The sequence below is a fragment of the Gracilinanus agilis genome, chromosome 4 (assembly GCF_016433145.1).
Source record: "Gracilinanus agilis isolate LMUSP501 chromosome 4, AgileGrace, whole genome shotgun sequence".
Lineage (NCBI taxonomy): Eukaryota > Metazoa > Chordata > Mammalia > Didelphimorphia > Didelphidae > Gracilinanus > Gracilinanus agilis.
Genome location: NC_058133.1, coordinates 144964197 through 144980362, shown reverse-complemented (window position 1 = coordinate 144980362; position 16166 = coordinate 144964197). Strand labels below are relative to the sequence as shown.

The following is a 16166-nucleotide window of genomic DNA, read 5'->3' as shown; positions in this document are numbered from 1 at the left end:
ATCCTGGTTGCTCTTCTTTGGACACTCTATAGTATATCAATACCTATCTTTAACCATTGTACCTAAAAGTGAACACAGTCCTCCAGATAAGGTTTGATAAAAGCAGAGTCTAGTGGACCCATCAATTCTCTCTTTCTGGAATCTATATCCAACTTACTTCAGTTCAAGATGAGGTTAGCTTTTTTGGTAGCCACATCAAAAAGATGATTCATACTGATGTTGCATTCCACTACAACTTTAGATCTTCCACAGACTGCTGTCTAACAATTGTTCTCATCTCATACTTCTGAGGTTGAATGTTTTTGTAATAAAGGGCAATACTTTACACTTATCCTTATTAAATTTTTATCTAATTAGATTAAGCCCAAACTCTAATTTGCCAAGGTTCTTCTTGATTATGATTCTGTCATTACACCTATTACCTTTGTGTCATCTGTAAGTTCAATGATAATTCTATTTATATTTTCATTCAAATCACTAATAAAATTATTAGAGTACAAGGTCAAGTAGAGATCACTGGTGTACTCCACTAGATATGTCCTGTCATGTTAGTATTGAACCACTAACAGCTATTTTATGAATACTATCACCCAATCAGTTGTAAAATCACCCAATTATATTATAATCTAATACATATATCGTCATTTTCCATATAATTATTATGAAAGAAACTTTATTAAAAGCTTTGCTAAAACCTAGGGTAAGTTTATCTACAGGATCCCACTTATCTACTAATTTAGTTATCCTATCAGAAAAAGAAATGATATTAGTCTGGCATAATCTATTCTTTTTCTTTTTAGTTTCTTTTTAATTATTTAATTAATTCATCTTTCCATGATTACCTCATTCTTGTTTTCTCCCTCCCCTCTTTCCTCTCCACCTCCTGGAGTTCACAAGCAATTCCATTGGGTTGTACTTATATTATCACTCAAAACCTATTTCATATTATTCATTTTTGAGAGTAATCTTTTAAAACCAAAAGTCCAAATCATATACCCATACAAACAAGTGATAAATAATGTGTTTCTTCTGCATTTCTACTCCTGTATTTCTTTTTTTTAGATGTAGATAGCCTTCTCTCTCATAAGTCCCTCAGGATTGACCTGGATCATTGCATTGCTTTTAGTAGCAAAATCAATTACATTTGATTGTCCCACAGTGCTTCAGTTACTGTGTATAATATTCTCTGGATTCTGCTTATTTCACTCCACATCAGTTCATGTAGGTTTTTCCAGTTCTCATATAAATCAAGCAGTTTATCATTCCTTATAGCACAATGGTATTTCATCACCATTGTATGGCATGATCTATTCTTGATGAAACCATGCTAGTTCCTTTCTCTTTTTTCCATGTTCACAAACATCTCTTTTATGTTTTGTTCTAGATTTTTTCCCAAGCATCAAAGAAAAGACTACTGGCCTATAATTTGGAGACTTTGTTTCTCTCTATCTCTCTTTCTTTCTCATTTAGATAACATTTACACTTCTCCAATCTTATAGAACCTCTTTCAGTTTCCTTAATATTTCAATATCACTGACTGCAGTTCAACTAATATATCTAGCAGTAATTTCAGGATCTGAGAATGTAGTTTATCAGATGGATAGATATGGCTAAATAGCCAGATTGACAGACAAGGATGGAAAGACATATAGACAGACATCTAGAAGAGAGATACATAGACAGACTTAAATAGAAGATAACAAGATATATACATTTATTAAATGCTTGATAGGTGTCAGACAATGTACTTAGCACTGAACATACGAATATAAGGAAGACAGTCCCTGCTCTCAAGGAGCTTACATTCTAATAGGGGAAGACAATACATAAAAGAGCTGAAAAATACATCAAGTGGCATTTGTGGCATATAAATGGAGTTATGCATGGTGATGGCCTGTTTTGGGTCAAGATAGGCAAGAGCTCACTTATAAGGGTCTAGTACCTCAAAGGCAGAGACCAAAATTGCAATGAGAGAAGGCAGTATAGTACAGAGATGCCTGGGAACTTTTTTTGAGGCCTGGTTCTGAGAAAGATGAAACAAAAATTTACCTGTTGGAGTAGTTGGGGCAGGTGTCTTGAATGATGAAGAAACTATGACCCAAAAAGATTAATTGAATTGCCTAAAGTCATACAGGTAATGAGAAGCAGAGCCAGGATTTGAACCAAGATCTTTTGACTCTTGGTCTAGTGTTTATGACTACACTATGTTGTCTAATAGACTAAATGAATTCCAAAATCTCTTCTAACTCTAAAATTTTATTTTTATACTGTCATACATAGAAATTAAAAAACATTCTTTTTATACAAAATTGAACCTATTGACTTTAAGTATGATGTTTACCTTCAGATGGATTTACATAAATTGCCATCATTTAACTGCGTCCTCAACAAGTCTTCAAGGTAACTAAAATCACTTATCTAAGAGATGGCTTTCTAGGGACATCTTTTATTTTATTAGTTTCTAGATTGTAAATTCTGATTTTTAAGACCTAATTTTCCTGTCAGTTTTTGATTCTTCTTTTTAAATTGGCCCATTTCTTCTTGCATCACTTTCATTTCTTTTCCCACTTTTCCTCTGCCTCACTTAATTGGTTTTTGTAGTCATTTTTGAGTTCTTCCAGAATCTGTGTACAGTCCATATTTTTCTTTTGGACTTTGCACCTGTTTCTTTTGATTTCACTGTCCCCTTCTGTGTCTGTACCTTGCTCTTTGTCTCCATAAAAATGATTTAGAGTTAGGTGCTTATTTTTGTTCTTTGTTCATTTTTCCTATCTAATTATAGGTAGACTTGGGGGAAGGGGTGGTGATGGGATGATCTGAGAGCTCAGAACTCTGAGAGCTCCCTCCCCCTGATGATTCAATTAACCCTTGAGATACTGATAGCTTAAAGACTTGCTTCAGGCTTTGGTGTAGGCTTTTGATCTCACTATGATCTTGATCAGGTCAAGGATTGATCAAATTCTAGTTCCAGGCTTAGGCTCAAGTTTTTGGTCTCCTTGTGTACTTTGCCTTATAGAACTCTTTATTTTATACATAATTCTGAAAAGGGATTCATAAGCTTAAGCAGACAAACAAAAAATGCATTTAAGACAAAAAAATATTAAGAATCAGTTCTTCATAGTGTTTCCTCATTGTAAGTGGAAAAATGACTTGCTGAGAATGTCATAATGAGATAGAGGAAGTTCTTCCAGATTAATCCATTCTCTCACTTATAACATTATTTACTCTTGATAGATTATTCTGTGCAGTATATAAAGGGAGCATGTTCCAGCATAACTAGAGAAGGATTGGGTGGGCAGAGTAAGGAGTATAGGAAATTCAAAGAATAATATCTATTTTCTCATTTGTTCTCTTTGTTATATGGGTGTTGAATTGGAGGCCAAAGTTAAGAACCTTTTTAGTGTATAGCCTATTAGTTGATGATAGCTGCCTTGGTAATTATTCTTTACATCAAAATCTAGGTCTTACTTAAAGGGAGATTCTTAATGTGGGTCTTAGATTTGCAGTACATTTTCTGCTCCCTGATTTTGATCTGCAGGGGCTTACTTCTCTGAAAGGGAAGAAAAAACAACTTTTCTTGAATCTCTACATTTTTGAATTACCAAGCAAGTATTATTTTTTTTGTCGTTCCTGCATTTAATAAAATTGTTACCAAATTTGACTTGGCATTTAAAATCCAGCAAAGAAAAATTTAAATATTCAGGGTGCTTTGGGATATAAGATTTTTATGTTAATTTAAAATATTAATACATTTGAAAATAGAATACTGAAATCTCCAGGAGAGAAAGGGACTTATTTTTAGATGTTCATCATAGCATACACTATATGTAAATGACAAATGTTAAATAGTAATAAGATTGATTCCTTAACCTCTCCAAGCTCTGGGGAGTAATAACTCCATATGTGTTCACAAAGAAACAATGACCAGCATGTGCTGAGGATGGTACTGGCAGTCAAAGTCCATGTTTTTGCCAACTGCCAAAATAACTCTCTGGTGCCCTCCCCCACCTCCCCATTCTATTTACATCCTGGAGATCTTAAAAAATGCTAAAAAGGACTTTGTTGGAGATAACTAAAAAGGTCCAAACTTGGCGGGGGGGGGGGGGAAGGAAGAGGGGACACTGGGTGGGGGAGAATAACTCTTCAATTTGGAGAGCAGAAGAGAAAAAGGAAAAACTATTATTGAAAAGAAAGGAAAGTTTTTATTATACCCTTTACACACACACACACACACACAAATTCATAAATCATTAATGTTCCTCAATCTGGTGTGGATGAGGAATTTTGAGAGGGGAAAAATGAAGTCGAAATCATTTTTTTTTGTTGCTAATTGCTAGTAAAAAAATCCAAATTTTGGGTTGAAATTAAACATTAATGCTAGAGAAAATGTACATTGATGGATTGGTAGTCAAAATTTGTTGTTCTTCCAAAAATGGTGATACTTCTTTTTTTTTTTTTTAAGGTAGAGAAAAAGTAAAGTGAGACATTTTTCAAATCACAGGTGATACAAAGAAAGGCAAAACAGTCCCAGTTTTAAAGAAGCTTATGCAACAATTATATACAAATGGCATAGAGACAGAATAATTTGGAAATATCTAAGCAGGAAGGCATTAACATTATAGAGGGTGAGAAATGAAGTTCTTTAAAAGCCAAAATGATTTGACATTTGAACCTGGAGGTAAATGATTGCTGCTATAATTTATTGAATAAAGCAATAATGGTGCTTAAAAGACCAATTCAAGAGCATAAGGAAGGATAGACTGGAGTGGGGAAGCTCCTTACTTCTCTGTCAAGAACACTCCCTGGTGTCTTCTAAGTGAGGAAGAAAAGTATCTTCATACTCTGGGTAGGGGAGAGGCAAAAGTAGAAGAAGCAACAATAGCTTGCTATTTGACTTATATCCCTACTTGACAGTCATGGAATGATGAATATAGGGTGCCTCTTCCCACCCCCAACCTGACTGGATTTACTATTTTCTAATCTTAGGGGAATGAGGAATATATCTGTACATATATATATATATATATATATATATATATATATATATATATATATATGTCAAGTGATAGTTTCTGAGCTTTGGAAGGTCACAAGAGTCATCAAAAGTCTCCCTTGAGAAACTATATCTGGCAAACAGAGATGGAACTTATCCAGTGGCTATGATATGCCATTAGAGAACTTTCTAGAGATTCCTTAAAGGATTAAAAAGAATTTCAGGGAACAGGAAGTACCACTCCCTCCTGTGAGGGGAGAGAATATTTTGTTTTGAAGGGACTCATTGTAATTAAAATACATCATCCCTAGGATGGAAATCAATATTTATTATGCACCCATTGGCACCAGGTATGGTGCTAAGAATATTCATCTGAGAGATTTATGGGAACACTATAATGCTATAAGAAATGAGAACAAGGGTGCCTTTGGAAAAACATGGGAAGACTTCCATGAAGGGATGCAAATTAAAGTGCATATAACCAGGATAACATTTTACATAGTAACTAGCAATATTATCATGATCATCAGCTATGAAAGGCTTAGCTACTTTAAACAATGCAATGACCCAAGACAATTTCAAAGGACTCATGATGACAAATACTATCCATATCCAGAGAGAGAACTGATTTACTCTGAGTACAGATTGAAGCATACTCACCCGCTTCTTTATTTTTCTTGTTCTTTGTTTTGAAACATGACTAATCTAGACTCTTTTTTTTTCATGACTTCATATGTATAATTGATAGCATATTGTCTATTTTCTCAATGGGTAGGGGAAGGACAGGAAGGAGAGAGAGAATCAATGCTAAATCAATGCGAAAAAAAATCATATATGTTTGTACAAACATATACACACATCATTCATTTGATTTTCATAACAACCTGGGAAGTAGTTGCTATTATTATCCCCATATCTCCATAGCCAAATGGAGGTTAAGTTATTTGCCCCTAGTCATACAGATAGTGAGTATGTAAGACTGTATTTGAACCCAGGACTTTCTGATTCCAGTGCTTTATCCTCTATACCACCAAGCTGCTTGACAACTAATGTAGCTGGGAGAATAAAACTCAGTTTAGAGGGAGAAGTAAGGACTGTTTTTGTACTTTGGTTCCTATTGTACCTTCTTGGTAAATATTCCTTCATAAACACAAGGACCAACCCCTAGTGTTGTGCTTGCTTCACTCCACTCCTCTGCCTGAGCCTAACTCCTTTAGGCATACAAGCTTTTTGGTGTCTCTTTTTGCCAATTTATGCTAGAGAAATAGTAGCAGTGCCATTTTTTAATATTTTAATTGGTATCCAGTTTAGTGGTCTTTTATTTTGGGTAGCTCAGATATCAGCAGAAGGGAAGACCAGTTCTAGGACCTTAGACAATATAGGTTGAGATCCAGTAGAGACCTACAATTATATGCTAGTTTTTAGAAGTTTTCAGAGCATAACCTTGATCAAAATTTAAAAAGCCCTGAATCAGGAAATAAAGTTAAAACTATAAATAAACAGAAGACACTAAGTTTTATATATATATGAGAGTAATTATACTCTCATATATATACTTGTATTGATTCAGGAAAATCTAAGACAATTCTATAAGAGATCAGCTCTTATTATTCTGTCAGTTTAAGTCATATCTGGCTCTTCATGACCCCTTTTCAGGTTTTCTTCCAAATACTGGAATTATTTGCTATTTCCTTCTCAAGCTCATTTTAAGAAGAGGAAACTGAGACAAACAGGGTTAAATGACATGCTCAATGTCACACAGCTAGTAACTGTCAGAGGATAGATCTAAACTCAGGAAGAGGAGTCTTTCTGACTCCAGACCTGTCACTCTATCCACTGTACCATCTAGCTGCTGCACTGATATTAAGTTTTGAAATATACCAAATAACAGTATCTAAATACCATATTTAAAGGAAATGTTAATTGATTTATAGGGATAAATTATCTTCAAAAATTATAATATTTGGGGACCTGAATATTCCTCTTTCAGAGGTAGACAAATCTAACAAAAATCAATCAATATACATTTATAATATAAAATTATATTAATAAATTCATATAATTAATTAATTAATTCAACATTAATCATTTCAATAATAAATAATTAATTCATTATTTTTAAGTCATTAATTCAATGATTAATATTATTTATTAATTAGTTCAATATTACTTAATTCAATAATAAATAAGAAGTGGTTAGTTATTATATCCTAGATACTGTGCTAGGAACTGGGGATATACAAAAAGAAACAACAGATAGTCCCTCTCCTCAAGAAGCTGATCATCTAATGGTAGAGACAATATACAAAAAGTACAGGGTGGTGGCTAGGTGGCTCAGTGGATTAAGAGCCAGACCCAGAGATGGGAAGTCCTAAGTTCAAGTCTGGCTACAAGTCACTTAGGCCACATAGTATTGATTTTAAGACAGAAAGTAAGGTGTTTTTTTTAAAAGTATGTATAAAAAAATTATATATGTAGGATAAAAAGAAAGGCACACAAATTAAGAGGATTTGGGAAAGCCTTGCTATAAACGATAGGATAAGGGAGTGACATGATTAGATCAATGCTTCTGGACACTCACTATGCTAGCTGAATGGAGAATGGATTTTAGTGGGAAGAGATTTGCTATTGCTCAGGATATTGCTATAGTCCAGATTTGAGGTAATGAGAGTTGTACCAGAATTATGGCAGTGTCAGAGAAGAGAAAGATGTATTTGAGAGATGTTGCAAAGGTGAAATGCCCAAGCCCTGGCCAAAGAATAGATATGAGTGGTAAGAGACATTGAGGAGTAGAGAATAGCAACTAGGTTATGAGCCTGAGGGACTACTAAGAAGATGATGTTTCCCTCGACAATCATAGTGAAGTAGAAAGGTGGAAGGGTTTATGGGAAAAGCTAGTGAGTTCCATTTCAGACATATTTAATTGAAGATGTTTCCTGGGAATCTAGTATAAGATTTCCAAGAAACAGTTAAAGATGTGACATTGGAAGTTAGCAGAGAGTTTGGAGCAATATAGGTAGTTTTTATTAGCATAGAGATGGCAATCGAATACATAGAAACTGATAAAATCATCAAGTAAGGTAAAATAGAGGGAGAAAAGAAGAGGTTCCAATATGTAACCCTATGGGACACCTTTGATTAAAGAGTACACTCTGAATGGAAATACAGCAAAGGAGATGGAGAAAAAGCAGTCAGATAGCTAGAGAACCAGGAGAAAGTGGTAGATCCCAAATCTAGAGGCAAAATAAAAAGAAAGAGATTAAGAATAAAACATTCAATACAATGGATTTCTGGAAATAATCGAATATGAATAAAAATAAAAAGCACATATATTCTAAGAAATGCATGGCTTCTATACAAAAACTGTATATGTATTAAGGTATTAAATACTCATAAACAAATGCAGAGTAACAAGATATTAAAAATAATCTTTACTTGCCATAATACAATACACATTTATTAAAATACATTTAAAGAAAGAATTACAATTTAATTGGAGAATAAATAATTCATTCCTAAAAAATTAGTAGTTAAAAGAACAAGTTATGAAAATAATAGCCACTTTCATCAAAGAAAATTAGAACATTGGAAACAACAAGCAAAACATTTCCAGAGATAACCACAATAGCCCTTGGGGGGGGGGGCGGAAATGTATCATCAAAAATCTGCATTAACAAGAAGAGAAAAACTGTATTGATGATTCCTTGTACAGCTAAACAAAAACCTAAAACCACAATACATAAAAATCTCAATTAATAACCAAAATAAAAATTTGGAAAATAAAAGAAGAAATTCTTAAAATCGAAAGCAAATCACCATAAAATTTACACCTTTTTTTGTAAAAATATATATGTAAAAAGACAAAAACTGGCTAATCTGATTTTTAAAGGTTAAAAAAATAAACTAATTGCCAGTATTAAACTCCCCTCACCCAGAAAGGAATTTACAATAAATTAAGATGAATTAAATGAAATTATAATTTACAATAAATTAAGATGAATTAAATGAAGTTATAATTTACAATAAATTAAGATGAATTAAATGAAGTTATAATTTACAATAAATTAAGATGAATTAAATGAAGTTATCAGAAATTATTTTGCTCAATCATATGCTAACAAAATGGATAAATTAGATGAATAGGTGAATGGATAAATGTTACAACTTTATTCTAAGGATATTGGGAGAAATAACAGACAAAAAAAAATCAGAACAATCAGAGACATACAAGACTATATACTCTTATGTACTCTTCTCTTCTCTCTTCTGACACTGCCACCACCACTCTCGTATAAGGCCTCATTACATCATGCCTGCACCATTGCCTATAGCCTACTGGTTGATCTCCCTACTTCATCTCTCCTCACTTCGCTTAATTTTTAATTCATCTGTCAAATTTATCACCCTAAAGCATAAATCTGACTATGTCACTCTCCTATTCAATAAACTATAGTGCCCCTCTCCAGGATAAACTCAATGAACTATAAATAATATTTTAAAATTTTTAATGGATATTTAATATGTAATATTAAATATTCAGTACAGTGGACATTCGATACACTCTCCAGGATACTTCCAGGATCAAGTAGAAAATCCTGTTTGACATTCAAAATCTGATGCTTCTCCCGTTTTAGTTTTTTTTACACCTTACTCTCCCAACCTCATATATCCTTCCATCTAATCACCCAGGCTTCCTCATTCTTTATATAAGGAAACTGATTTCCAGAGTCTGGAAATTTTAACTGGCCATACCTCATACCTAGAATATTCTGCCTCTTCATCTCTGCTTTCTGGTCCTCCTGACTTCTCTCAAGTCCTAGCTATCCCATCTTCTAGAAGAAGCCTTTCCTAATCCTCTTGGTATTAGTAGTATCACTCCTCTATTATCTACAATTTATCCTGTTTATGTTTTAGTGAATGTAATTGTGTTTTTTTCCCTCCTTTAATGTATAGCCCTAAATCTTAGTCTTAAGAGTGGGATTAAAAAGCTAAACAAACAAACAGAAACCTTTCTCTATAGCTCTAGTACTTAGCATAGTACCTGGCACATAGAGCTGCTTAAATACTAACTAGCACAGGCATATACATACTTTCTCACACATAAACATTCATAATTGAGCATACAAAGGATAAGAGAAAGATAAAAAACAAAAAGTAAAGAAAAGGAACCCAGGCTAGGGACTCACAGAAAATATGGAAAGGAGAATAGGTCAATAAAATGAGAGATAAGAGTCAATAGGGGAAATGTGGTGATTAATATGAATAAGTGAGCTGGTTGGGAGGAAAGAGAAAGAGTAGTTGGATAGGAAATGTTTTTGGATCAGTCAGTAAGCAACCACAGGGGGGTGTGTGGAGGGGAGACAGACAGAGAGAGAGAGAGAGAGAGAGAGAGAGAGAGAGAGAGAGAGAGAGAGAGAGAAATATAATGCCAAAGCATTGCAAAAAAGAAAAAGAAATAATAACAAAAAAGCACAGCCTAGATAATAAAAAAATGTCTTGTTCAGATATTTCAGAGTGTTTTCTCTGTGGCAAAAGCAAAATAAGAAATTAACTATTTGTGATTTCATCAGTGGTTTCCTGAGAACCACTATTTCTCATAGTAGTTAACCCCTTGCCTTTTGAAGCTGAAAAAACTAGACAAAAACAAAACAAAATCAACTCAGTCAACCTCTTTATATCAAGGGAAACAATGTGATATAATGTGAGTGCTGAACTGTGAGTCAAAAGGCTTGAATTCTAGACCTAACTATTTTTTTTCTAGTCCTGTCTGATTACTTGTGTGAACAAAGATAAGTTGCTTTACTATGTTGGACTTTTCATTTCCTCATCTATCAAATGAGAGGGGCTTAACCATTTTGAGATTTTCACTTAAATTAAGGAAAAACTTCCTAACAATTGCAGAAGTGGAACTGGATTGCCTTCATGAATAATAGATGTCTCCTTTGTGCTGGAGGAACATCTTTTGAGTACGTAGTGGAGGATGCTACTGTTGACCACCTGCAAGTTAAACTCAATGACCTCTGGTATCCCTTCTATCTCTAACACTAAGACTTCTGGAGGAAAAAGACTAAATTCCCTTTTCAGCTAGATATTGTGACATGGTATAGACAAAGCTGATTGTAGATTTATTTCCTAAGTTAGCAAAGGTTTCCTTAGGTATAGCTGACCCTTTAGATAAAAAAAAAATACTTAAATATTGCATCTTTAATTTCTCCTCTTCTATAAAAATCAAGAGACTCCAGATTGTATGTTAACTAGGATGGGAGAAAATAATGCCTGTTTTGTTTTTTTTTAATTTGGAGGTAACAAACATGCCAGGCTGAATATAGAAAAAAAAAGATGATTTGGGAAACTGGGAAGAACATCAGAGAATATCAATTTATTTCTGAAACAAGAATCTCTTCTATAATATCTATGACAAGTACTTATTCACTCTTAACCTTAAATAATTCAAATGAAAGAAAACTTACCAAGGAAGCCCTTGATTTTTAGATAGCTCTAATGTTGGGAAATACTATTTAACTGTGTTGAAATATACCTCTCTGCTGCTTCAACCCACTGGTCCCATTTCTCACTTCTGGAACTATATCCACTCCACGTCTATATCTTTTCTATTTATCAACCATCCGTATATATGAAGACAACAACTATGTTCTTCTAAGTCTTCTCCTTTGCAAGCTAAATATACTTACATCAATCACTGTTCATATGACATCGTTTCTAGTCCTCTCATGATAATGAGGACTGGCTTCAATTTGTCAATATCTCCCTTGAAGTGTGGAACTCAGAACTGACTATCATGTTCCATTTTTGATGTGATGGATGTACAATACAGTGGGAATATCACCTCTTTCCTTCTGGAAAATATATTCCTGTGATTGACTATGTGACTAAAACATATTATCCTTTTGCATTACTTTCTTCCCAACTTTCTTGGAAACATGAATTGCAACAATCGAAATATTGATGGATTCCTAGGGGTTTTTTTCCCCTTCCTCCCTCCTCCCCCACACCTCTTGGTTTGACCCTCATTAAGTTTTCTGACCCTACAAGATATCCCTCATTTGTTCCCTAGAGTATTCCCTTAGATCTGCACATCACTTTGATTGCTCTCACATCTGGGATTCGTCACATGCTTGTGTTAACCGTGACCATCTGCAGCATTTACCCAGCAGGATTTAGGAGACACTCAGTCAGAAAAATCATCCCTACTAAGAACAACATATGGAAAAAATTAAGAAAATACATCTTCCATTGAAAGCCCTTTAAAATATATATTTATGACAAACACACAGAGAGAAAGATATTGTCTTTCCTCCACAAGGGTTAAAGGAAGAGTCCTACTTCTTCTGAAGATTACACAATTAATTATGCAAGATAAATGCAAATGTTTGGCATGCTTATATATAAACACAGGGATTTTCTCACAAAGTCTTGTTTAGAACCAGGCGTCGCCTCCAATAGAAATGTCTCTCATTTTCCATGGACTCTCCTGATACTTCATATGAGAACAAATGAAGATTTCATAATTAGGGATAGGGGAAGCCGGCCACGTTTTCCTGGGTTGGTTCATTGAACATCTCGAACTATTTTTCCAATGCTTTGGGTTTGGCAAAAGCCAAAATAAGTTTTGCCAAGCATTTTCCCCTTAATTTTTAAATCCATGTGCATTAAGGGAAATTTAATCCGTATGTTTCTGATTCATTTACACTTAACTCATCAAAATGTTGTTTTGTAAGAACCATTTGGTCTCCAACAAGACTTATGAGCCCTGTTGAGAAAAAAAAGCGTAAAATACATAAAAATATCCCCATCATCTTACATCCAGAGAAGGCTATTCCAAAGGCATAGACTGAATGCCACCGATTTCTTTGCAATGTAGCTGTTAGGCTTCTATTGATTGATTAGCTCTTCTTATATAGATGGATACATCTATGGATTGGAGATTACAAGAATGCAGGGTAATGAAGAACTAATTCCTTCCCTATATACTCTTGCTTTTAGTCTGAGTATTTGACATTACTTTGGTCATATGTGATTGTTGTGACTTTTTGGACTTGGAAGGGTCTTTTTGCAGGGCACTATGTTCCTCAAAGAATGGATCATAAATAAGGTCTGAGCTAATATTGGGTTTTGGCATTTGTGCTTGTGATTATGGGATCTGGGGGCGGGGAACTATAATGATGAAAGGATTAAAAACATAGGAACTGAAGTGGGACCTCTTAGGATATATGAAGGAACTGAGATTTATCATTAAAACAATTACTATTATTGTATTATATTTAAGGCAAAGAGATAGCATGATGCAGTAGAAGGAAAAACTAGTCAGAGACTGAGTGAAATTTGTGTTGAGGTCCTGCCTTTGATATACACTGGACAAATCACTTAATCTCCCAGTGTCCTCAGATACTTCTGTGAAGGTCCCATGGAGTAATATTCCAAAATATAGAGCGGAGGAGCAAAAGGAAGCCAATTATTGATTGCTTCCTAGTTTCACTTATGATTCTTGTTAAGTAGATGATAGATTCAGTTTTTCCTATGCTTCTGAAGAACTGTTAGATGCTGTCAGCACTCTCTAAAACCCCCCTGGCTACTTTCTAATCTTTGGTATTGGAACTTTCCAGACTGTGGATTCCATACACTGATGAAAAGAGATGTCTTATAGAAAATCAGCAACAAAATATAGTATTCAAGGATCTATGCTAGACAATAGGTATACTAAGAAAAAAAAATAATGTCTGCCCTAAAGAAGCATTAGGTCCAAACTTCATTTTACAGGTGAAAAGTTTAAAGCCCAAGGAAGTTTTCTCTAAAGAGAGGAATTAATTTGTCCAAGGTTACAGATTTTATTTCTATTAGAAAGAAGACCTATTTATCTGGTCTCTCCTGTTTAGTTTTCACACTATTTCACCTTGCAAGAAATTGCTTCTGCAGAATAGAAAAAATATTCTATTGGGGTGGGGGGGGGCTTCCTAATAAATCCCTTCCTAAAAGCAGCAGAACAAATGAGAAACCATTCCAAATCCTTACTAAGTCCTATTCATGACCACCACTCTCTATCTGTTAGATGAAAAGTTAAATGAAAAGTATGAGCTAATATAATGAAGACCTCTAGAGTTTTCATTGAGTCAGGAGATTATGATTCAATTCAGCATATAGTTATTATTTTTTCACTGTGTAAAAGGTGAGAGGCAGCAGAGTGAGGTGGAAAGCCTGCTGAACCTGGAGTCAAGAACATCTGGATTAAAATCTTAACTCTAACTTAAACTAGTTATGTGACCCATAGCAAATCATTGAATATCCATGAGCAACAACTTTACTCTCTTAGACTATAAAAGATAGAAGGGTTCTTGATTTTTCTTGATGGAAGAAGTTCTTTCCCAAACAAAAAAAATATGCATACATATTATATATATGTACATATATATATATATATAAAACATATGTGTGTGTGTTCTTGATATTACTTTAGGTAAAAGGCACTTTTGTCATCTTCCATTTGTTTCAGGCATGTCCCACTCTTCATTACCCAGTTGGAGATTTTCTTGACAAAGATATTAGAGTGGGCTTGCTATTTTTTTCTCCAGCTTATTTGCCAATGAAGTGACATAACTTGCCCAGGGTTACATAGTAAATAAATGTCTGAGGCTGGATTTGAACTCAGGTCTTTCCTGACTCCAGGCCTGGTGCTCTATCCAATGAGACACCTGGCTGCCCTAGTTTACCTCACTTCATCCTATTTGCCTCAGTTCCTCATCTGTAAAATGAGCTGGAGAAGGAAATGGCAAACCACTCTAGTATCTTTGCCAAGAAATTCCCAAATGGTATCACAAAGATTCAGACATAAATGAAATGACTGAACAACAACAAAAAGATGCCATCGAAAAGAAATATGGGATGCTTCACAAATTTGCATGTCATCTTTGTGGAGGAGCCTTGCTAATTTTTTCTGTATTGTTCCAATTTTAGCATATGTGCTGCTGATGTGAACATAAAAGGCACTAGGAAACTAGAAAACAACAACAAAAAAGGATATGGTCCTTATCTCAAGGAACCTAAGATTTTGTATCAAAGATAAAGCATATACCCAAATAAGTATAACATAAATTAGAATATGCAGATTCATTCATTACTAGACATTTTTATACTTGTAGAAAAATGATACAATGTGTAATTAAGAAAGACAGAAAAAAAACATTGCCTCAGGTCAACTTTTAAGACAAATCTATTTGGTTTGGGAAAAATCTCAAATGCTGTCCAATGAAGGGAAACACCAAGACATTCAAGGGAGGGGAACCACGGGATTCAATCCTTTTGATTGCTTCCTATTTTAAAAATTGATATTTGTTTAGAGACTCTTAAACTCAGTTGTTATAATGTTACCCAAAAACCATGAAATGTTGTCAGCACCCTTTAAATTTTGGAGTTTTGCAGCAAAACACCAATTGCCTCACACCAGTTATATTACAATTGGTTACAGAGGCAAGCCTCTAAGAAAATAAGTGCAAAGGATAATTTCAAAGAAAATATTATTTGGGCATTTGAGAAGGGAGGACAGTCTTTGCTGGGGAGCAGGGTGAGGTGGGAATCAAAGAAGCCTTCATGGAGGAGGTTGTCTCCCTTTCCTCATATAGCAAAGACTTCCCTCATGGTGGCATTTGCATTACATGCTGCAGATTTAGCCTGTAAAGGTGAGACCATAAGTCACTAACTTGTTATATACAAAATACTGGTCATGGAAGGGGGTAGGGAGAGATGACCAAACTTTTTTGAAAATCAGATTTTTTTAACCAAAACAAATTGTTTTATACATTTCTATCTCTGACCCACATTCACACAAAGCTTTTTGCTAAAATGACTTTCTGGTTCTCTCTGCTAGAACTGCCTGGGCTTGGACTGAATGAACAGAATGTAACAAACAGATCAGGTTGGAAGTTTCACTAAATGGTTATTTCCAAATGAAATTACACCAGTTTAATTCTGCCTTGGATTAGATGCTGTTTATATTAAAATGGAGTAAAGTGTCCTTTCCAAATCTTTGAAGCAGGCATCACATATAATTGGCCTTATAAAAATAAACTGACTAGCCACTCAGACAATCCATCTAATCTGTTTCAGGGGGAAAAAAATTAATCTAGTAATGTTCTGGTTTCACCAAACCTCTGTATATTTT

General features: G+C 34.3%; 1 non-coding gene across 1 annotated transcript; it reads right to left on the bottom strand.

Annotated features, from left to right (window-relative positions):
- Window positions 1-14879: 14879 nt before the first annotated feature.
- On the bottom strand, window positions 14880-14984 carry LOC123248120. Its single transcript, XR_006506220.1, has one exon. It is a non-coding gene; the product is annotated as a U6 spliceosomal RNA (small nuclear RNA).
- Between the last annotated feature and the right edge of the window lie 1182 nt (window positions 14985-16166).